This window comes from Oreochromis aureus, linkage group 3, assembly GCF_013358895.1.
Source record: "Oreochromis aureus strain Israel breed Guangdong linkage group 3, ZZ_aureus, whole genome shotgun sequence".
Classification (NCBI taxonomy): Eukaryota; Metazoa; Chordata; class Actinopteri; order Cichliformes; family Cichlidae; genus Oreochromis; species Oreochromis aureus.
The window spans coordinates 22746524-22770928 of NC_052944.1; the positions used below are offsets into that span (position 1 = coordinate 22746524).

General features: G+C 38.4%; 1 long non-coding RNA gene across 1 annotated transcript; it reads left to right on the top strand.

The window, feature by feature from the left end:
* The first annotated feature begins 4223 nt into the window (after window positions 1-4223).
* LOC120437634 lies at window positions 4224-6427 on the top strand. Its single transcript, XR_005611307.1, has 4 exons — window positions 4224-4267; window positions 4851-5008; window positions 5370-5456; window positions 5838-6427. It is a non-coding gene; the product is annotated as an uncharacterized LOC120437634 (long non-coding RNA).
* The last annotated feature ends 17978 nt before the right edge of the window (window positions 6428-24405 follow it).

The following is a 24405-nucleotide window of genomic DNA, read 5'->3' on the forward strand; positions in this document are numbered from 1 at the left end:
CTGTTTAATCTCTGGGAGGGGTGTGCATTCTCAAGGCCATGTTGACTTTGATGACTTTCTTTGGTGTTTTGGGAAGGATGCTGCTGTTTAGCCTCTTCAGTGTAACAGCCCAGTTGACATTCAGCTAATGTAATTTGGCTGTGAAAATTCCACGCAAGCTTGTTGTTGTAATTACACGGCATATCTAAGTTTCAACTTGAGCGCTTAAATGCCCATAAAACATAATAGCTTTTTAGTTATCATCGGTTTTTAAAAACAATGTAATGTATATTAAAAGTCCATAAATCGGTTTGATTGCTATCTGGTTCCAGGAAATTATTATTGATATTAAACAGGTTTATCTTTCAAAGCTTTCAACCAGTTGTGATCATTGAATGCATCCTGCCCCTTTTTTTCCGGCTTTAATTGTGGATGTTTGCTTGAAACCACATTAGGCATTTTAAATTTTCAGTTACACACATTACCTTTAGCGGATTGATATTTCACCTAATCCGGTAGGTATTGATTCAGTAAATATAGTGGTTTTGCAATGCTACTTCTCTCTTCTTCTACTCTGTGGACTCTGACCACAGGGACCATCTTGCTGGAAGGGTATGCTCTTTTCACTTTCCAGTATGCATTTATAATTATCCCACAAACGTACAATTGCAACCGCTAATTTGGTGTCATGGGTATATGATATGAAACGTGCACTCATTCTTCTAGTAACATTAGCCGTAGCAAGCTAAGGGTTTATGAGAATCGATGTAAGAAACTGAAGCCCAGCAAGGAAACATTTACTACAGTGGGCCCAGCAACTCTGACAGGAATAACAACTCTGAATACAATAACAAGGCTCATGTTTGATTAATGGAAAGCAATTATATAGATATTAAATAGTTTGCTTGTGATATATATCATCTGGTAGTCTGCATATAAACCATAACAAGGTGGAAAACCTTCTGAACGCTTTATTGTATTGCGGCAGTATGCAAAACAAACAGCCGTCACAGACATAGACATTCAGTTCTGGCTAGAAAATGGTCAAACCAACAGACATCACCAGGCCAGGGTATAAATGGAGTAGCCCATAATGTTTTTTACTCAAACTTGCAAATTAGCCTAACGTGACATTTAGCTAGTTTATCTCAAGCAGGGCTAAATATGATGGTGCACTGCAGCTTAAGAAGAAAACAGCAAATAGAAAATGCTACAAAGCACACAAAATGCAGTGGAAGTGAATTTGGGGAGAAAATAACGAACAGCTGCAGAGTAGACAGGAACCAAAACATAAGAAGTGCAGCAAGACACGCTTAAAAGAAGCAGAGGAAGAAAGGGAGAAAAAGATGCAAGGCCCTGTGTTATCTAATCACATGATTTATGTAATCCTGTAGATACATGTTTGCTATTATATGTTTACAGCACCTGTTCCGTCACATCATTGTCCCTCCTAAATCAATACCATTATTTTATATGCAACTTCTGTTATGTTTTGTGTGCTTTTGCAGTATTTTTCAGTTTCGTTCTGTTTTAAGTTGCAGTATATTCTTTAGGCAGGCTATCAGTCAAAAAGGATGTATGGCTCAATTTTGTCGTTCATCAATTTGTGCTTTCCTCCGATGAAAATACAGAATTAATTTGGGTCTTGGATCTTTAGCTTCATGCCTTGAACTTTTTGCTTTTGCATCTCCAAACATCACTGAATCAGCACCATCTGGCCTTATGGTATTTTACTTTGCATGTTGCTGTGGAAACTATAGAAAACCAGAATGCTAAACTAACCTTGGTTACTTAAGCAGCAGACCTTGCAGTGGCTGGTCCTGTGGCCTGTGATCATCAGTGGCATCCACTTTTTGTATTATTTGAATTGATTTCATTGGGTTCTTTTTTGTCTCTGTATGTGACATTCTTTTCTGATGAATATACATTTTTTAATATACATTTTACTGCAAGAAAAAGATAATTACTTGGGAGCAATAAGATTCGTTTTCAAAACTGCCTTGTATTTAAGCGCTCTTTATATTTAGGATACATTTTGGTAATATGTGGAACTAATTTTCATGCTGAACATTCAACACTGTTCAGATGATCCACGTTGCAATTGGGTGAAGCAAAGCAAAATGGTTGTATGTGGTTATGTATCCAATAAACTTAATTCAACTATGATCCCCATGTTCACTGTTCTTCTGCACTTAAAACAATAATAGCAGGGGACATACAATGTAAAGAAGTAACACTTCTCCTTTATTACTGTACAAAATCATTTTTTGCTGTTGTATTTAGGACAGTTTTCCAGAAATGATCCAAACCTGTTTGAAGATTTTGGTGTCTCATGCAAGTTCTGCCAAATATAGGCTCCGAGATGAGCTACAGATGTCTGGAAAGGACATTTTGTCTTTATTGCTGACTCAATTCAGAGCACTTTAGCCAATTTATAAAAAGCTCCAACAATACAATATACAATACTTTGGGGTCACATTTTATTAAATTGAGCATACAAAATGTTGCTGTGTGTGTTTGAGATGCCAGCATGGTATTGATTGTTGCTACAAAGCAACCACACAAATCAAGCAAGGAAAGAAACCCAACTAATGTACATCCATTGTGCTCTGAGCTGTTTCAGCACCATGGACAGCCCCCAGCCAACAGCTACTGTAAGCATCATCGTGTTTCTCCGCAATACTTTTGTTTTTGCTATTTTCAATTGACACATAAAGCTTAAGCAGAGGGAGCAAAAATCCCACTGGAATAATTAGTAGTTATGAAAATTTAATGAAGTTACTGCTGTTGTGCCAGGTGTGCAAATGTGTGTAACTCTCTTGCTATGGGGGATACTGTGGATTGTGCTTATGTACTATGACCCTGTAAAGGTATTTAATGAGAAAGACTCCTGCAAACAGCTCGAAGCAACAAACGCAACTTCAGGTCTCGTTAATGTTTTGCTGTTTTTATTAACCGAGATAACAATTTGGATTCCATTAAGAGGAAATCTCACAAAGTTTGTGTGACTGCACTGTAAAAACGATAACTAGTAATTGTTGATTTGAGTAAAGTTTTCAAATTAAACTGACTTAGAAATAAAACTTTCCATTTACAACCTAAAATAGCTTGTCTGCCCAACAAATTTCTTCCATTGTTGTCCTAACTAAGATTTTCTAGCGAGCATAACAAAGATTATCAACTTTTGAGTAGATTTTTTGAGTCGAGTTGGGAACCGTGGGAAACCCGTAGGTGACTGGCACACGTCGTGGTCTGAATAAGTTTGAACTAGACCAAACGAGTCTGAGCAGACTGTGTGATAGTGGTTTGTCGATGTGTTCTGAACTGAAAACCTGCTAAGAAACTTTGAACAAACGTGGCCAAAATTGGATGAAAATTACAATTTTTCGACCATTACGGATTTTACCTGGTCTGAAGTTGGAGTGTATTATTTGACCATTTTTTGGACAGGTGCGGGAGCTGCCGGCCATTTGCCCTAGCAGGTAAGCTAACGACATCTGTTATTAGGATTTTCTACAAGCGCTAGGCTGCATCCTCCTGAGGACCCAGGAGGGTGGAACGAGTAAAGCACTGAAAAAAAAGCCAAACAATAACATATTTAAGTCATCTAAGGGACTTATATATCATGTTTAAGCTAGCGAAGGACCGCGCAGGGGGTTGAAAATGATATGCCAGGAGTTCGCTGTTCTCGCTGCTCTAGCGAGCCTTGAATCCCCAGCTAGCTATCGAAGCTGGTGGTAACAGACGTCTCCGAAAACGTAGAAGCATTTTTGCAAAAATGTGTTGTCTTAATAAACTGAGCAGATATTTGAAATTTACACAGCTACATTCTCGCCTGAAAATACCTTAAAAGTTTACTTTGTGACCCAGAAAGAGTAATAAGAGTAATATTAAAACTAAGTGGCTGCCGCCATTGTTTGAAACTAGAATCGGCTGGGCAAGCTATGAATTCTGGCATAGGGTGGGCCACGAAGGATACACCTGACCCATCCTTCAAAGCTGTGGAAAGTATTGTATTGTTTTGAGAGCCTTTTTGTTGGTGGAGTATTGATTTTATGTACAATTCCACGGGTAGACGCGATCTGTACGGTCCGACTTTGCACATACGCAGTAAGGATCGGGAGTCCGATCCGTAACTTTTTTTTTCTCGTTTTTTTTTTTTTCTACATTATATTGAAATGTTTCATTATTGCAAACATTTTCTCTCAGGCGGAGAGAGGTCGTGGAGTGTCAGCCTATGGTATCTGAGGTCCAGGAGAGATGATCTGCGCTGTTTTCCTCTGAGGAGGTAAGACTGTCCTAATTTATTTATAATTTAATTATTATTCAAATTGGGCATGATTTATACTTATATTGAAGCAGTACGGTATTTGCTGGGGTAATGCATTGGCCAACTTTATTATCTTGTGTTACCACTCCAGTCAAGGCCCTTGCCAGTGTTATATTGAAATCCTTACCCTGAACATTTCTGCCAGTACAAGAGTCCCCATGCTAAATCAAAATTGTGAAACAGAAAGGCAATCTCATAATTTTGACTTAGCATGTATTTTTTTTTTTTTGTGCTAGAAATAGGACTTCTATAGTCTGAGATTGTTAGGGAAAGAATACTAAGGCAGGTCACAGAATCTGATTGGTCACAGATTTTGGTGCAACTTAGAACATAATATGTATTTTCATATTGATACTGGGTTTTGTGGGAGGTGTTTCTATTCCTGTGCAAAAGACGTATTCATGAGAGATTTTTGAAGTAGGTAGGTTTTGCTGTTGATGACACAGTCAGGCATATAACATGGTGCAGACTGTCCAAGACAGCTACCCAGGAATTTTCTGTGTTGAATAAATGACAATATTTTGGTGAATGTATTGTTTAGATATCTGAAAATTTCATCGGATCACAAGCAAAGACCTCCTGGGGACCTTCAATGCATCCCTTGACAAAGTTGTGCCTGGCCTGCTGAAACTGTACTGGTCTAAGAAGGGAGTTCTTGGTGAGGAGATGGAAGACCTCCTGGATAAACTTGATGAACAGGTGAGTGAAGTGCTCCTTTATCTGACATTTTCAGAAGAGAGTATACTTTTCTCTTAACAGAAACTGAAAAGATGTTGGCTTCAAATAAAACACATCAGTGAACATGTCAGTAAAAATGAATGTCATGAGTCATTGCTTTGTTCTTATTTGGCAGTATTTTATTTAATTTGTAAAACGAAAGTAAAATTGTTAACATGGTGTTGTTGTTTGTTTTTTTTGGGGGGGGGGGTGTACGTTTTGCGTGTTGCTGGGTCTGACCTGTGCTTTACTTTCATTACTATGAGATTGATTTTGCATTGTGTATAGTACACCATGTTACTTCACTAATTGAAATTCTTGTTTTCCACTGAATACTCTTTAGACATCCAACACTGTGTCCAACGGGCACTGAGAGGCCTGCCCATTTTCCTCAACAGAAGATGCAACAGAGGTTTTCCTGAAGTGCTTAGTAAGTACAAAAAAGTAATGCAAGTAAAACTAATTGCTATGAGATGTTTTTAAAGGATGAGTTTATCCAAAATGGAAATGTACACTTTCTCAGTGCAGTCCAGATAATTTTATAGTGGGGATTGCAGTTGTCATAACTCTCACTCCTTTTTTTCTGCTGAGCAGCAGCTGGGCATTGTTAGTGGTTGTTCCATAGCAGAAAATATTTTTGTACAAAACTCACAAGGTGGCATTAATTAAAAAGAAAATAAGCTTTTTCTTCTTAAAACCTCCATGGGTCAAACGACCAGCATGGTATAGAGGTTAAAGTTAAAATCTTTAGAAATTTGTTTTGTCTTTAGTTTTTTTAGCTTTCAATAATTCATATTTTACTTTTCTTCAGGACACTGACATTTTGGAACCAGTGTTGAACGGTGCATCAGTTGCCATCCTCACCATCCTACAAGATGACGATGCTGATACGTCTGTGCGAGAACATGCAGTTGTGTTGGAAGGGGACATTGTGCTACAGAACATTCCAGATCTCTCTACTGCCCTGGCACACCTCTTTGGCTTTCTGTATGCCCTCAACATTGATTATCCAAAGCAGATGAGTTTTACCTTTGAAGCAATTCAGGCCATCTTATTTTGGCCTGGTCGGACAATATGAAGGTGAAGTGGATAAATCATTATTCGAAATGTAAATTTTAGTCAGATGAATCTGTATTGTTGAGAAAATATGGTGAAAATTTGTCTTGTAGTATTTTAAAAGATTTGTTATAGTGTTAGTTTCCTCTTCATTGATGGTAACATTTCTAAGAACTTTTAACTTCCATAGTTCATCATAGTAAGCCTGTGTAAAATGTCAATGTCTGGGTGCATAGGCAATCGTTTGTAGCACTACCCTATTTAATGTGCAATAGTTATGTTCAGCTTTTACAAGACGGTCAGGGTGTGTGTGTGTGTGAATTATTAAGTTGCTGGACACTTTTCTTTTTTGGTTCTGGACTCTGGAATTTTAACGTCTCTGCTGGGGTGCTCAAAGCACCCAAAAGAAACTGGCAACACGTTTTTGTTTGTTTGTTATTTCTTTTCTTTCTTTCTTTTGTTTTTTTTTTAACAGAAATTCACCCTACTACCCATGACATTCTGAAATGTACTGAAAAGACTGTTGAACAAAATAAATAAGCTTTTAGATAACATTGAATTGTGCTTTGTTTTATTCTATATCTATTTATTAAGTGTTTTTCAAGTATAATAACAACATACATTTTCCTTTGTTTATATAGGTAAATTTTCAACTCACTGGAGTAAGAATTGTATGATTACTCAACAAGAATATCTGTGTTTGGTGAAGGCAGAAATACATGGCATTGAAACCAGAATTTCTTCGTTAGACTTCCAGGATTATCCTAATTAGGTGAACAAGAAGATCCAAGTTGGCAGAACTTGTAAATCTTAGTTGAGTCAACAACAGTTGGCAAAAGTTGAGAAAACTCAAAAATCTCTTGCATCATGTTGCCTTGAAATTTTACGTTTTCTCAACATTTTCTTTTTTACAGTGTGTGTATTCTTACTTTAAGTAACCCCTTAATATGACCGAGGTACTTCTTTGATGTTATTTGGGCAGTGTGGATGCTGTACATGCATCACAACCTACAGGCACGGTTAAAGTTTGCACCATAAATGTGGTCTAGAAACTTCCTGTGGATATTTTGATGTGTTTCATTACTTTTTGGTGGATGTGAAACAGACATGCATTACAAAAATGGGATATTACCAATATTTTAGAAACTACTCAAAATTTTACACATCATGTTTACACTTTTAAGAGACTAAGCCCTGACTTTACTATATAGTTCACAGTCTGAGTTTAAGATAAAATACAGCTAAGTGTACACCCATTAAAAGCAAATCTCTAGGGTGATATACTACAATCTGCTAAAATTAGTAAGAAGCAGCTGTATCCTTTTGTTTTCTAAGGAAAAATATGAGTTATTTGAATAAAATATATGTTAAATGTGCAAAAGAATTACTAGCAGACTTTGATCTCGTATTAAATGTAGCTCAACTACAAACCAACATTGTATTTAACAACTGAAATTGCTCAACTATGGATCAAATTGTTGTCTAAACGATGCTGAACTCTGCAGAGTTCTGCGACAACCATTATTCTCCGCCTAGAACATTATGCATGGCACGCTGCTGTAACATTGAATCAGTTCATTAAAAACACTGAGAGAAATGCAGCTTCTACTCTTATGAACCTCACATTCCGGCTCCTTTTGATATATAACTTCTCGCTATCCCGATCTGTGTTTTAGCAACATTTACATTGAGGCATCATTACGATGATAGGCTATTATTCTTCCTATACAAACACAAATGTTAGCTATTACACTATTTACAGCTTTTGCTCGGTGCTTGTTACTGTCTCATCAGAGAACATTACTGAGGCATACAGACGCTGATATGATGAGATCAAATTCTTTCTTGTATTTCACAGTCAACAGAACAAATTTAGACACAGGTGCAGTCTCAAATGAAGAGCTTTTATTGTGTATACATCAACAGAAAGTGTAATGAGAATTCAATTTGAGCACTGATCCGGGAGCCTGGATTTAGTCTAGCAGTATAAATGCTTCGGCATCCCAATTGTAAATAAAGAAAGTGATTATGGGCATCAATAGAAGCAAACAAAGGAGAGACGTATATGTTAACTGATAGAACAGTAAAGGCCAAATGTTGCAATTATACAAGGCAGTGATTTATTGGCTGAAAAGGAAATATTACTTGTTATTTCGTTACAAACAAACTTGAAAACGCATTGTGTTCCCAGTTTCTGATTGGTAATAATGACAGTCTTCAAAAGGCAGCATCAACATAATACTACTTTACAGGAAGTAGATTGTACCAGTGAACCTTTTTTATTTGTTGTCATACAAATCAGTGATGGGCATGTACAGTAATAATTATTATTTAATCCTTTTGCAAGAAAAACTGTTCATATTAATAAAAAAATAATAAGGCCCGGAGGCCAGAATAGGCCCGGCAAAGCCACTGGGTGTATTTTTTTTTTACTTTTAATTGCATTTTCATAGGTTTTACAGCTTCTCCTGCTGATAAAGATCTCCACCATGGCCATTCATACTACAACTTTTTTCACTATCTACTATAATTATTCACACTTCTTACAAAAGGTTCACAGTAAAATAAATAAATAAATAAAAATGATCATATTTACAGGACAGTCTTCACAATGAACTAACAGAAGTTGTGTCATTTTACACATTTATTTCTATTAATTTCAGCACAAAGAGTCATGCTGACAGACTGAAACATATTGTTGAAATTGCTGATCTTTTTCTTATATCGAAATATCTCAGCAATTAAATTTGTAGCTAAAGTTCCATACACGGACAGAAAGGGGAGTTTCACTGTGGGCCCACCGTGTAAAATGAGTTTGACATCCCTGATCTATAGAATAAATGTTTCATATTCACTGTAATAAAGTAATTTCCTGCCCCAAAAAGAGTTTATCAATTAAGCATTTTCTTGTGAATGAATGAATGACTTAATTTATTTTAAGAAAATATTTTGGGAGTACATTATTTGAGAAAAAAAATCATATAATCCATATAAAGAGGGGGCTGGAGGGCATGGAACAACACTAACACTACGGAAACTAAACAGGAAACAGCAAACATTCCCAAGAACATTATGTAAGTATCATCGCTGCAGTTCCAAATAATTTGTGACAAAGGATCCCGAATGCAGTCAAAACCATGTTTTCCTAGCCTTAAGAAAAGCTTGTATTGTGAGCTAAACCACTACCACAGTGTGTACCTTTAGCCCAAGAAGACACAATATTTTCCGTAAAAACACAAGTGCTAAAGCGCTGTCGCACCATGAGACTGATTCAGTTTGCTAGTGTGCTTAAAAGGAGATGACCGAATGGCAACCTGCTGATGATCGCATAGATCATCTTGTCTAATTTTACAGGGCATAACCAAACAATGCATTTTGTAATTTAATTTGAAAGACGTTTTGGTCCAGAAAAATCATGTCTGCATTAAAGAAACCAGGCTAAAGGGGTTAGCTTGTGGTCCGGTTAAAGGAATCTGGGTCACCCTATGCATCATTGGTCTTTGTTACAGTCAGACAGGTGTCAGTTAGAGACATGTCAGACTGTGTGATTAATGTGTGACAAATTACATTTCTACAAAGCAAATAGAAAACATATAAGAGGAGAGACAAGTCACGAACCTGTGTTATCTATCTGCATTGCTTTTAGGTTTTAAAGGTAAGTTGTTTTCTGCAGCTCTGCAAAGACTGACAACACATTTATTTTTTTATTTCACATTGGAGATTTTATCATATTCCTATCTTTGTGTAAAGAAAATATTGGGAAACCACATCCATTCATCCAAACTTCAACAACACACGAATACCTTGAAATATTTTATTCTGTTTTATCAACCAGCCGAACTTGAAATTCCTAAATGGTTTATGATAAAGATAAAAATAATAATAAAAAACAATGTGGCATTAAGATTTTGTGGATTCACAACAGCATTTGGAGAGTGAGCCAATCTCTGGCTGGATTAGACTGGTGAGGTTAGGGGAAAATGTTGCAGTATTCCCATTTGTCCATTTTGAATCACAACAGCAAATAACCTGTCACTCACAATCTGAGGAACTTGTTAAAGAGCCGGAGTTTGTACACTGGGGGAATCCACTGATGCTGCAGTGATTGGTGTCCAGCTGAATGTTAGTCCTTCTCTATAATAAAGTAGTCTCGAAGATATGAAGAAACATAATTTGAGATGAAAATCTCTTTCAACAGGCCAATCTAGAAAGTGATCTTACAGAGAGTGTAGTGGTAACTGCATATAAATGAAAGGGCAGTGCATCTGATAGTGTGTTGAAGCAGGACTGGGGCAGCTAGCAGGGAGCAAGCAACCATAAAAGGTTATCAGCATAGCTGCACGTCCCTGGGCCTGGTTTCTTCCTGTTAAGAGGAAGTTTTTCCTCCCCACTGTCTCCAAAGCACTTGCTCATACTTTTTTACTTTGGCTTTTAATTCAAGTTCAGTTTGAGTACCATCAGGCCTGTTTTATGTTTTTAATGTTAATACAATGTCTTCTCATTTATCTGTATTTGTTTCTACTTTATCTATATTTGTTTCTCTATTGTTTTCTTTTGTTTTTAACTGATTGTGAAGCACTTTGGTCAACTCTGTTGCTTTTAAATGTGCTATAGAAATAAATTATGAATTGAATTGAATATAAAGTGTTAACTGCTGTTGTGATTTGGCGCGATGTAAATAAAACTGAATTGAATTGAAAAAAAAAAGTAGCACGGCTCTTCCTGTGAATGATCATATCAAAATATGTTGTTGTTGTTGTGAACCAATTAGCTAACAACCAAAGACGTGCCATTATAATGATGGTAAACATCACTTACTGTATGTTGGACACAGCACAGTATTATTTCATAATTATTTGGTTGTTATTTTACAGCTTTCTACACAAACGTTTATGCACATCTTCTTTGCTGTTACCTTCCGTTTTTATATACTTTAAAAAAAATGTACAAAATTAAAAATATGTTTAATTAAAGAATCCTTGGATTCAATTATTATAACAATAAAAAAACAATTCCCACTTGTATTGACCCTTCATACGTGCGTGCATTATTATAGATTTTGCTAAACTGGTTTGATAAGTTGCAGAGCGCCAGAATGTTCCAGAGAAAAAGTCATGGTCATCTTTTTACACAGCATCAGCCTTGTTTTGAGGTTCAGTCTTGCAGCTATAAATACTCTGATTGTCACTCGCAACAGGTTCACGTTCACTGAGGACAACAAAACATTGCTGTCTAACTTTAACTTACACTCTAAGAAATGTGACTTCCTCACTCAAGTTTTTGTCTTACTTGAGGTGTGACGTGGACTTGCTCTTTAAAAAAAAAAAGTTTGTGAGTCTGTGAATGTTCTCAGTCATCCAGGTCATCGTGTTCTAAGGAGCTTGGAAAGAAAAGCGTCTGGACTTCTTTAAGTTTTCTTGAAGATGTTTCACCTCTCATCCGAGATTCTTCTTTAGTTCTAAGAGCAGTTGGTGGAGAGTCCCAGATTTTAAGCCCTATGGAGTGTCCGCAAGAGGGTCATGGACACCCTATTGATCCTCTACCTAATCACACGAGCCAAGGTGTGAAAACGGGGATGGGTCACAAAAAAAGCTTGTGAGGCATCCTATTAGTTGCCAAGCTCCTCACATTACTAATAAAAAGCTGTAGCTTTATTTTGACAGACGCCCCTGACTCACAAACATGCTCCAAAGCACACTAATACCAGCCACCAACCATAAAGGGCAAAGGATCTACAAACTATAATCACATAGTACCACTTAGGAAACAGCCAGTACATCTGAAATATCTGTGCTGATGTTTCCTGTCAGAGCTGGAGAGTAGCCTTGTGTTAAACGAAGCAGGATTTGTGGTAATGGCACTGCTCTATTTTTGTGTGTTCATGTATGTGCGCAAACCTTTGTCCGCACGTATTCCTGTAAGCCTGACCTCAGAATTCACTCCATGCGGAGGAGTCCTCAAACTAAATTTACCACGGCCCTGGTGGAGGTTAATGCCGGCCCTCCCATCTGCTGTTTTCTAATCATCCCCTGTTATCTATGAAAAAGGAGAGCGGAGGAATATGGTCATAGTGTGCAACAGCCATCTTTTTCCATTTACCCCTTCGCTCTCCTGGCCATTTCACCATCATTTGTGAAATCAGCTGTAGCAGCGGGAGGAGAGTTTGCACAAAATGTACTTCCTGGAGTGTCTATTTCATGCCGAGAGGAGAGGAGACGGCAGCAGCAGCTGAGGAGAATAAGTGAGAGAGGGAAAGGTAATGAATAGAACAGTTGGAAAGCTAGCTGGAGATGGCCCCTGAACATTTGTCACTCCAACAGGAGTTGTCTCTCTGTTGTGAGATTGGATTTTGGTTTATTATTGTTGTTTTGCAAAAAAGCGGGTGTCACTCTGTGCTTGAATGCCAGCACAGCTTCACATGTAAGTGGCTAGGTGCAGTGCTTTAGAAGGAGGAGAAAAAAAAATATGTTTCTCTGTATCCTGTGGGATTCCAACAATAATATGTGATTCCTGCCCTTTGCTTCCTCATGCATGAGCAGAGAACGAAAGCAATCTAATCCTAGAGCCTATTCTGTGGGGGGCTGCGGCGCAGTCACGCTACCTTATTGTTCCTCCGGGGACAGAAATAGGCAAGTGGTGACTGTTGGCACATCAAGTCACAGCACTTTGATATATTGTGACTGGCCTCGCTAATACAGGAAATCGCCACACACAAAAGCCAACAATCATATTGACAAATTATCACGCCAATAAGAGTCCTGGCCTGTTCCACGCGGACGTTTAGCATTCTGCTCACGTGCTTTGATGCAGTTTTAGTTTGCCACTGAAATCTTTGGAAACAAGGTTTTTGCCGACCTTGTTTCCATTCTTTTTTTTTTTTGCTTTTGTTTTTGTTTATGTCTGACTGCTCTCAGAAAAAGGCCAGCCCACTAACTCTGAAATTTAAAAGAAAAAAAAATGCTGGTCTCATTTGTAAGAGAAAATAGTTCCTGTTCATAATTTTAATTGGCTAAGCTGCTGAAAATTATTTCACGGCACTAACACCTATATGCCTCCAATTTATCTTTCTCTCTGTTCCACTTTTAAAAAAATCTTTCTCTCTATTTTGCCTTCTGTTTCTCCCTCCGCCCTCATTCCCCGACTTCCCCTGTTTCCTCTTGTACCCCCTCTCACTGGAGGAGCCCTTGGCTTGAAGCACTCTTGAGAAAATGAAGGGGGCAAATATACATGTGTGATGTTCAGAACTGGATAATGGTGCACTTGTTCAATGTAATTGGCCTGGAAAAGCACTGTAATTTGTGACTGGAGAACCCTGACTTGACTTGAGAAAAATGTAAATGTGCAGCAGAGGAGCGCCTTGGTTAATCAGTTCTCACAAAGAGAATACTTTAAGTTCATTAGTGTTCCATTTGCATATTCGCCCTCATAAAGGAAGCATTAATCCCAAATGAAATTGCATGTTTCTATCATAAAAGGCGAGGTGTATCCGTGTGTGTTGGGGCAGGGGCTTACTTTATATTTTCCCTCTATTGCTCAAACTGAAACATATATTTGTGACCACAGTAAAACCTGATCATATTTGGGGCTTGTAAAAAGAAAAAAGAATCATAAACATGTTTTGAAGAGCTGCTGTTCATGCAAGCGCACACGCATGAGCGATCACAACAGAGGAGGAACTCGTATCAAGAGAGCACAGAGTATTTTTGTCCATAATACTTCCTAAAATTGGCTCCAAATGACTGAATCTAAATGGAGTGAACAACAGAAGCGTGTCTGTGAGGATTAACGTAGAGCAAAAAAAGGCTAATTTGTCCGCTGATGATGGCCATCAACTTGCAACATAAGGAGCTGGAGGTAATGGCCAGAAAAGCTTTATCCAAAGGAGTGGAGAACAGCGAAAAAGGCAGGCCAGCATCACAGGTCAACACGCTGTAAGACTCATTCTCCACCTCCAGTGTGAGCCATGGATGTGCTGACGTTTATTCCACAAAAAATCATATTTTTAATTGTTAGTAGCTGAGAAAAAAAATGCGGTGCAGTCTTTTTTTTCACTTCCATAGTGTTGCACTCAAGAAAATCCATGCAACTAGTTAAAAAGAGATTCCACAAGCTGAAAATGACTCCAGCGAGTTGAGAGCTAACATGTAAACACTGGAATCTCATTAAGAGACTGATGAATGGAACTGGCCACTAGCCCACTGGCCACAGTGACCAGCTTTCTGCCAAAAGTACAAATCGTTTGAGATAAATAATTTAGGCGTAAAAAACAAAAAATACCTAGAATGCAAAATGCTTTAACAGATTAAATAGTAACACTATCTGCACAAAGTTTCCCCCCCCCCTTCCTGAGCTAAGGCCAATATGAGTTTGGTCTCAATTTGGCTTGGCAGTGCTGGCTGCATCCCAGAACATCTCTTTGGGCTCGTCAGCCCTGGATTCCTGGATGTTACCCACACTGCAGGAGGAAATGATGCGATGGTAGAGGAAAGGGGGTTGAGAGAGTTGAAAACAAAGCCATCACTCTGATTGGTTGTCTGGACAGAGGCCAAAGCGAGGACAGAAGGTGGAAGAGAGAAAGAGATAGAGAGAGAGAGAGAGGGAGGGAGGGAGTGAGGAACAGAAAGAAGGAGGAGAGGATTGTCTTCAAGCCTTTTAAGTACCCGCTGGAGGGGTCAAGAGGCTGCCAAATCAGTGGGGCATCTCAGTACTTGCTCCCAGCATGTGTGCGGGTATCCTTCTGTATACCTGTCCGTTCCGATCTGTGTTCATCTGTCCATTTGTCCTGTTTGTACCTACATGGTACATGTGTTTAGGAGGAGAACATAATTGCCCCCCAGGGTATGAATGCACATACCTGTTTGTCAATCGTGTGTGTGTGTGTGGGGGTGAGGGGGGAGGGGTCATTTCATAGTGTGTTGACCGCTTCATCTTCTTCACCAGTCTGCAGTCATCACGGCAAAAGGTTGATCTGCATAACACTTTTTAGTTGGAGATTCAATTATGCTATTGAGAAAATGAAGAGCTCCATTAGCATTCTCCATCCCCTCTTTATTTACTGTCCCTCTGGCCAAATGGATATGGAGAAGGCTAGACTCTCAGCCAGTACATGACCTTCAGTGCTCCTTTAAAATATATAAATAAAAAAATAAATCAGCTAAAAAAAAAAGAGCAAAAACCTGCTGGTAATTTGTGAGATATGGTGTGGGTCCACCAGCACAAATTGCACATCGCAGATACAGTCAGTTACTCGGTGAATGTTAAATGAAAACCATTTCAATTCATTGCATTAATGACAACAATAAATGTGCACAGTCCATTAAAAATACAAGGCATGCTGACCTTCCAGTAGAACAGTTTTTATTAAAAATCCAGTGACTGAATTGTTTAACTCGGTGTCAATTGGGACCAAGCACTCTTCACCTTTCCACAGTATTACTCATTCTCATGCAGAGATCACTTTTCATCTAATGGAGTTAGTTCTGCACAAAGATCCCCCCCCCTCCTCCCTTTTATCCGATGGGATGGGATTAAATGTACGTGGCCAGTTACACGTAACACAACACATATTTACAAAACTATTCCAGCATCATGCCACCGTCTTTCTTTCTCTGTTCTTTATTATTCAACACATCTCGAACTTTTATAGAAAAACTCTTCCTTGTGATTTCTTTAAATAGTCTTTGGAATAGTTCTCCAGGCTTCTTGAATGACATTCAGATCTCTTCCTTGGATGTTTCTGCCTTTTGTTCTGTTCTCTGTCAAGATGATCCCACACTGTTTCAATAATGTTGAGGTCAGCCCAGTCCATGACTGATAGTGTTGCATTGTGTGTTTTTCTGAAGGTATGCTTTTACTGCATTGGGAGTGTGTTTGAGATCATTGTCATGGTGAAACATGAAGCTGTTGCCAATCAGACTCATTCCAGATGTTGCTGCACGGTGCTGCTTTTCTGTTTCGAAAAGAACTTCCAACACATTGGCTGAATTTTAGCCCCAAATCATGACGGAGCCTCCACCGTGTTTTACACATGACTGCAGACACTCACTCTGTACCTCTCTCCCGACCTCCTCTGAACCAAAATTTTACATTTAGATCCATCACTCCATCAGACCTGTTGCTGCCGATTTTAAGCTTGGTTCTTGTCTTGTTTGGCACACTTCAGCTTTTTCTCCTGGTTTTCCTTCCTTAAAAATGGCTTCTTGACAGCCACCAGATGCATCTCTCAGGTCCTGTGTCAGGTCTGTTTTGCACTTTAAGGATGTGACTTTCAGATAACCTCGAACTGATTCTTTGCTACTTGTCTGTTATGTGTAGACACAACACTGGTTCATCCCTTGAGTTAGGTGCATTTTTCTGCTTGAACAATTCAGGTCAGTGTTAAGTCATTTAACAAATAAAATGGTCAGATATAAAAACAGGACAGGGAAGAAGTGAAAATGTCCAAAAACTTTGGAAAAACATCATAACGCTTGGATAACCTTTGTTTAAGATCAATTTTAAAAATTCTAAGAAGGTCTTGGAAGCAAAATATAAAAAGCAAACCTAATCAAAAATGAAGAGCAATTACATCATTGGGTGGTTTCATTATTTTCTGATCAAACAACCTTAAAATATAAGCTAGCATAAACCTGGACTAAAGTCAAAACCTACAAAGTATATTTGTATATAAAAGCTTAACATCTGTGAGGAATAGCTGCAGTTTCTTTTTCTTTCTTTGTTTTTTTTTTTTGTGTCATTTTGGTTAAAACACCTTAAAGCCTCGCTCAGTATCTGCCAGCTTTAATTATGCATCATGATTCATGGTGCAATGTAGCATCCGGTCCATATGCGCTGTTTCGCCACACTGTTTTGACATCTCCATTCACGAGGTTTGTCAGTGTACGTCCTGATCACTGCCATGTTAAATAAAGGTGGGAATTCACAGCCAAAGTGGCCATTTTTAAACTTCTGTTGTGTTTCCTGACATTTCATCTCTTAACGCTTTCACAGCTTTCTGAAACTTCATTTTCATACATCACCGTCATGTGACTTTTGAACATTTGAAACACTGCTATGAGTAATGAAGTCACTGCTATCCATTCGAATCCAATCACAAGCCATAATATTTCATTAGGAAGTGTCACCATTCACTCATTCCCCAATCCATAAGTTTTAGAGAAATAAGGGGTTGGATGGGAGGAATCACTACTCACAATAAATGAGTTAAGCTATGGCGAAAAGTGGTTATTTCCAGTGAGAGTATTGTAATGAGGAGTTGGTTACGAGACTGCAATGTATCCGAGGTGCTTCTACAAAGAGGCTGGAAGAAGACAAAAGAAGAAAAAGACAAAAGGAAATAACACACAAGCAAAAGTGAGACAGATGTGGCCTGCCATGCGTGGCCTCCAACTGTTCATAATGAAGGGCATTCACTGCTCCGTTCCGCCTCTCCCACTGTCAACACAATTCTTTCACACTGGGCCTCCTTCCCTCCTCTTTGCGCCCTCCCATGTATTTGTCCCTCTTTTTTTTCTCCTCTCTTCCACATTTTTTTATCAGTTCAAGTTTGGGGTGAAGCAGAACTTAGTGTGTCGACAAGAGAGAGCGAGAGAGGGAGGGATAAAAATTGAATTGTGAGAGGGAGAGAGCGGCGAAGGGAGCAGATCTGCGGGACAGCTTGGAGACCAGCGTGGGGCCATGCTTGTCACTTCTCCTTCCACCCATCCCGTCTACTGGCAGGGGCTTATGCACACAAGAGCGCCTACTGTACCTGGGCATCTGCGGAGCTCCGCTGGGCGGGTGGGGGAGGGTGGGAAGCACCGTAGGCCTCAGCACCTCTTTAGCAGCCAGGCAATCTGCTCTGTGAGCCCCAGTCTGAATGTTGGACTGTGGACGACACACAGACACACATACACAAACAAGGCGCTCCCATACTCACTGAGGGGTTTGGTCAGAGCTGAGGCAAGATGGTTGATGAGGCACAACAAACACATGCACACATGCAGCCTCGACTCACTCGTGTGCTTATACGCCACTGAATCCCAGACAGCCGGGTACGGCTATCTCAAGGGGTATTTCTAAAGTTGCAAGGGGGTGTCTGAAAGAATTGTAAATGAGCTTTTTATATATTTTTTTAAAGCAGTGCCTGCACAATAGAATTTATTTGAGAAAAATATTAATTGAACTGGGTTGAAGAAATAGGTATGAGGATATCATTTATTGTACGTTCATTGTAACAGTAACCAGCCAGAAAAGAGGCCAACTGCACAGTAAACACCACGCACCAACCAGACAGCTGTAACACCTTTAGGCTGTGTTTTAAAAAGGGATGGCTACATGTCTTTATTAACTGAACAGAAGCACTGAAACAGATCAGGTTAAAATAACTACTGTAATTTAAAAAATTAAAGATAGGCGCGGGGGTTGGTTTGTGGAGGCTGTCATGTTGCCCCCGACATCTTGACTACAGTGGCTGAGATGTTCCTCATAAATTGCGGTATGCTTAGAAGTTCTTTTATTTGTAAGATTACAAATAGCTCTTTTTTTAAACTATGTCTGAAAATGTTCAAATGATTTAACGTACGAACATTTTGTACCTTTAGACAAAGTTTTTTTTTGGTACCTTACTTGAGTATTTCATTTTTCTGCTTACTTATGCAATGCCTAGCAGATTTATTGCACCAACATCCAAGATCAGGTTTATCCCACAGCTGCTATAAATGAAAGGTGCTGGTAATTACCAAAAATTGTTTTTGTGTGTTTCTTTAATGGTTAATCCACAAGTATGAACAACCTTTTTAAATGCTCTTCCACAGGGTGTCTTTGTCTGGTCTTCCAACCAGTCACGGCAGCTGGCTGCACCTCCCCAGAGGTGTCTTCCTGTTAAAAGGGAGTTTTTCCTTCCTTCTGTTGCCAAAGCACTTCTTCATAAGGGGGGGGTTATGTTTGTTGGTGTTTTCTCTGTATTATTGTAGTCTCTTTACCTTACAATATAAAGCGCCTTGAGGCAACTGTTGTTGTCATATCTATGGATTTTCCAGGTTTACAAAATTATTATTTTTTGATAAGGATGCAATATCACTTTGCCTACTGAACTATAGAACTACAGATAGATAGATACCACATTGGCTGCTTGTAAAAACATAATATCAGTTTGTTAATTATAATGAATTGATTAATCATAATTCATTTTAATTTTTTATTTTAAACACGTTTTTGACAGGTTTATGTTTTCTGGTTTTTATGACAGGTGATCTCATATCAATCAGTGATCTAATAAGCTGTGTATCTCCAGTGAATGTCATAGAGAAAGTATTGTACTTTCCACACCACTGCAATTGTTTTTGAAGCCTTTGCAGATTTATTACTCAGATATCACCATCAAGCTTAGCATGAGACAAGGCTTAGGGACTCTGTGGAGAAACTCATTAAAGTAGAAAGTAAAAAATTAATTAACTTTCCTACACCTTTGTACAGCATAACAACATCAGGATATTGCTATGATGTACATATTAATATCTTAAGAAGTAAAATATATACACTATATATATATATATATATATACATATATATATATATATATTATGGTGTGTTGGGAATATGTGTTGCTTGCTGTTTAGATAGTTTAGATAAGATGTTTGCTAAGATGTAAGCTGTTTAGATAAGATGTTTATTGTTTATTGTTACGTGGCATTTAACTGTTCTCTTAACTGTTCTTGTTGATGCTGCAGTATAAATTCACCGACAGTTATTGCTGATGGAAAGAATGTTGTACCCTGAGAGAGTTCAGACGTGCAGTTATTGACACTCTGAAGTACACTGTGGTACAGCTTAACTGTTAAATAAAGAGCTCCCCCTATCTGTTTGGGGTATAACAGCAAGCACAACATCTATGTGGGAGCTTTGTTAGATTTCTCAGCTCACTACTATAAATATATATATTAAATAAGTATCTATTTTATATTGGTGCTTTAAATATATTATTTTGCACATTGTAATTTGAAACCTCAGCAACAATTTGAAATTGTAAAGACATTTTCTCATTGTTCTCCTACTATTGAAGTACAAAGTCTTGGCAATTTTTTTTATGCGTGATATTCAATCTAAAATCCAATGAGCAACTTTGGAACACTTTGAAATTATTCCAAAAAAAGAGTCTTGAGAAAACCACATATGAGGGTATATTATAGACCAAAAGTTTAGGCAGTGCGCAGGATCATCTTTATTTCATAACACAGAGACTCTGCACAGATCTGCATCATGCAAATTAACAATCGGTGCTGCAGCAACATGGATATATCTTCTGTGCTCTAAAAGCAGTGGCAACAGCTGTTCAGGTCATAGCAATTTGTATGAGAGTCGAAAACAAAACAACCCAAAATGTGTAGCTAACTAGCAGTTGACATCCTCCTATCCCTCGCGGTCACTTCCTCCCACACCTCCAGCATGCATTCTCCAGATAGGCACGAGCCCCTCCACTCCACCTCCCCACCCCCTTCCACTTCCGACTGCTCAGTGGAAGTGCTCAGGGCGTCTGGAGTAAGGAGTGAACAGCTGTTTGAATTAAATCTGCAAGAGTGAGTCTAGACGGGGCCAGGTTTATTGAAGCGATGTTGACTGTCAGATTGATGGAAGACAAGGGGGAGATGGCTCGGCTTGTTACAGGCAAAGCCAAACTGGATTCTCTGCCTGTAAGCTGCTGTAAATCTTCCCTGTTTGATGGGGAGATTAGCTGTAATTCTGAGGACATAAATATGGTGTTAGCTTTAAAGTGAAGCTGGCTGAAAAACGTGAACATAAGCATCCTGAGAGTTCGACCAAAAACCGTACAACAGTTTTTAATTTTACTTGAACACAAGGTCTTTAGTTAAAATCTGCAATTAGGGCAATTTTAAAACAAATAACTTCCAGTAGCCACTACATTGAAAAGACCATGCTTAGTCTGCAGTTATTCAGAAATGCATAGGACATTAAATTGCCCACATTTAAAAAATAATTAATATTGTCACCAGTTTAAAATGTATTTTTAATAAGTAAGGTTTGTCTCAGTTTTACCTGTGGTGGGAAAAGTATTCAAATCAATCAGCAAAAGAACCAAGTGTAAAAATAATCAGTTATAGAACATCATACTTGAGTAAAAGCACAAAAGTAAGAGCATCACTAGCAGTAGCAAATGTAAGTTGAGCCCTTGAATGAAATCCTTTATTAGATTTTATTAAATTATTACCACCATCACTTTGTATAAGAAGCATGTTAGTGTGACAGCTGCTTGAGATGAAGCTAATTTGACCTTCTTTGTAGTAAATGTCATATGCAGGACACCAGATAAATATTAGAGGTTTTTTGGTGAAATACTTGACATCTTACAGGAGAGCCAAATACTATTACTTTAGGATCATAAATAAATATCTTACATCAGCAATGTCAAAGTCATTTAACATTACATACAACCCACTGTAATCTTAAGTGGGCCAGATCAGTGAAAGTCCCCTTTTCTCTCAATGTAAAGAAGTTTAACTTTACATTAGAGAGCTTACTATAAGAGATATATTACAAGAGATAGCTTACTATAAGATAAAGAGGTCCAATTTCAGCAGTTATTCTACATGATAAAAAATGCTGGTATAGTAAATGGAGAAAAAAATACAGTAAAATTACAGAGAAAGCTTCTATGTTCATTACTTAAAAAAAATATAGCCTTTTGAAATTGGATGATTCTTTTTGATGCAACCTGTAGTATTTTATGTGCTTGAAAGCGTTATGCTTTGCTCCACTACTGAGCATTATCCTCAGACAACATTACACTGCTGTGGAAAACCGTAAATGGATAAAACAGATAAAGTGTGTAAGCATATTTTAGGAAGCCTCACATCAGCAGTTTATCAAACCAAACTATCATCAATACTTTCTTCAACAAGATAGCAGCAGGAGCAAACTCTCGTTCTCAGTTTGCTATCTGTTGTCTCTCCTAACATATGCTGGTACCATGTAAGCATATTCAGTGTAGAAAAGAAGTACTTGCTAAAAACTGTCATGGTGGAAATTCAGATACATGGTGTTACTTGGAGGCAAGATTAAATTTAAATATTTTATCCATGATGCTGTCAATTGTCAACAGGGAAGATTTATCATGTGCACTCAGTGACTGCTAATTTGCTAATGCTAGCTAGCTTACTAAAGTTGAGTTGATTAATGTAGCCATCTTTTTAGGATAGGAGTGCAAGTTTCAGTCATCCAGTCTAACCTGGTTTGCAGCAGAAAAGGATTATTTTGGCAACTGTGCTTTTATGACAGGGTTACAAGTGTGTTCACTGTGCCACACTCTATGCTTTGCTAGAGCATGGCAAATGAGTGGTTTCTAGCCATTTGTACAGCCAACTGAGTAACAATGCAGCATTTTATCTTATCACACCTGGCAAAAAAAACTTCCTGGCACAGTACAGAAACCTTGTTTTGTTGTTTTTTTTAACTGTAGGATAAATTTAAAGAACTTGTGTTTGTGCTATAAGTTTCGTGCTGTGCTGTTTGCCAAAACAATATAGCCTTTTTGGCTAACGAAGAAGTGTTGACAAATTTTCACATGTGACATGAAATATTTCAACAAGAGCAAACTGTGTAACTTTGCAATGTCGACTCCATATGTGCATTTATCATGTGCCAAGATTACAATATGTGTCGGGCATCCTGTTTTTCCACCACATTTCTGCTGTAGCATCTGCAGCAGTTTGTGTACAGTGTGTACACACTAAATGGCTGTGAACGCAGAAGAGGTGTGGACACCGGTCTTGTCTCCCCAACTCTTTTGAAAGTGACTCTGACAGTTTGGATAACAGTGCTACCCTGCTTTCCTCACTGCCCACACACATAAAGACACACACACCACCACCGCAGCCGCATTGCCTTCAGATGGCGGGCTTCACCGACACCGAGTGTTGGGGGCCAGCTTATAATTAACTTGCCTGCCAAGTGGTATTATATATCATCAAGGACTCGGCATTGGCCTAGAGGAAGTCCAAAAAAGTGGCAGTGCTATTGTTCACCGCATAATAAGGTCAATGCAGTGGCATGGTAAATTACAGTTATTTGTAACATTTAGACAACAAATGTGGTCAGATGTCAACTCTTGCTTCTCACACGGAAGTTTTTTGGCTAGAGGAAAAATCATCAGGGTCCTATTTATAGGCCAGAGCCAGTGAGAGCACAGTGCAAAATAATGCTCTGTAATATATATATATATATATATATATATATTTTTTTTTCCCCCAAAAAAGATATAAAAATGTGAGGAGACAAGAGAGAATGGAATAGTAGGGACTTTTGAACCAAATGACGGCGATTAATGTTGCTGTTTTTGAGCTTGAGGCAGATTTTTCTTCTTTTTTTTTAATTAACTCAGTGTGAGTGCACTCATGGTTTGATGAGTGCCTTATCCATCTAAGTGGACGCCCAGTGCACTCTGTCTCTCTTTCTGTAATAGTATAAGGAAACACAAGGTGGCGCAGTTAGAGATAATAATGTGTGGGAATCATCGGCGTAACTTTGTGCTGAACATTGGGGGGGTCAAGATCTCTGTCTAAATAAATAAATAAATCTGGGTAAATTCCCAGATGATTAAACATGCAACTATTTTGCTGGTAATACATGAAATGAGTAAAGAAAATCAACAGCCTATTTATGCAAGATAGTTCATCATTTTACTGGGGGCGTTATATTGGTTGGTCTGATTATTGGGGGGGGTCATAACCCCCCTAACCCCCCTGGAAATTACGCCCCTGGTTGGAATACAAGTGCGGGGAGATGTTAAACCAAATCTTTGCAGTTGTTTAAGTTCTACAGATAACACAGGAACACACGCACATGCACACCATTGCTACAAAGCAGTAATTACACTGGCTAATACAGCTTCCTGAAAATCTGTACCGATAATAAACAAGAATGTAATGTAGTTTATATTTTTTTTTTTAAAATAGGAAATAATACAAAATGTTTTCTGAAAGTAGAGGAAATTGTGACCTTGGGAGGTTGGCGGTGTTGCAAAATAGTATAAATGGTGTAAAATATGAGGCGAAACGATGTTATCATTCGTGAGCGTTTTGTATTTTGATCCTTTTTCCAATATGATTGCATCACATACTGAAAATCCCGAGTTTCAGGGAGGTCAAGCACATCTTAATAAATAACGGAATCTCTGTGTGTCAAGGGCTGCCCGTTGCTTTTCTTGACAGCGGTTCAACTTGTGCTACTTTTATTTTGTGAATTCTGTGCAGCACACTGTAAGTTTGGTTTAGAAAGGCTCTATAGAAAGAAAGTCTGTTATTATCACCTACTTCAGACTTTTTGGTGGC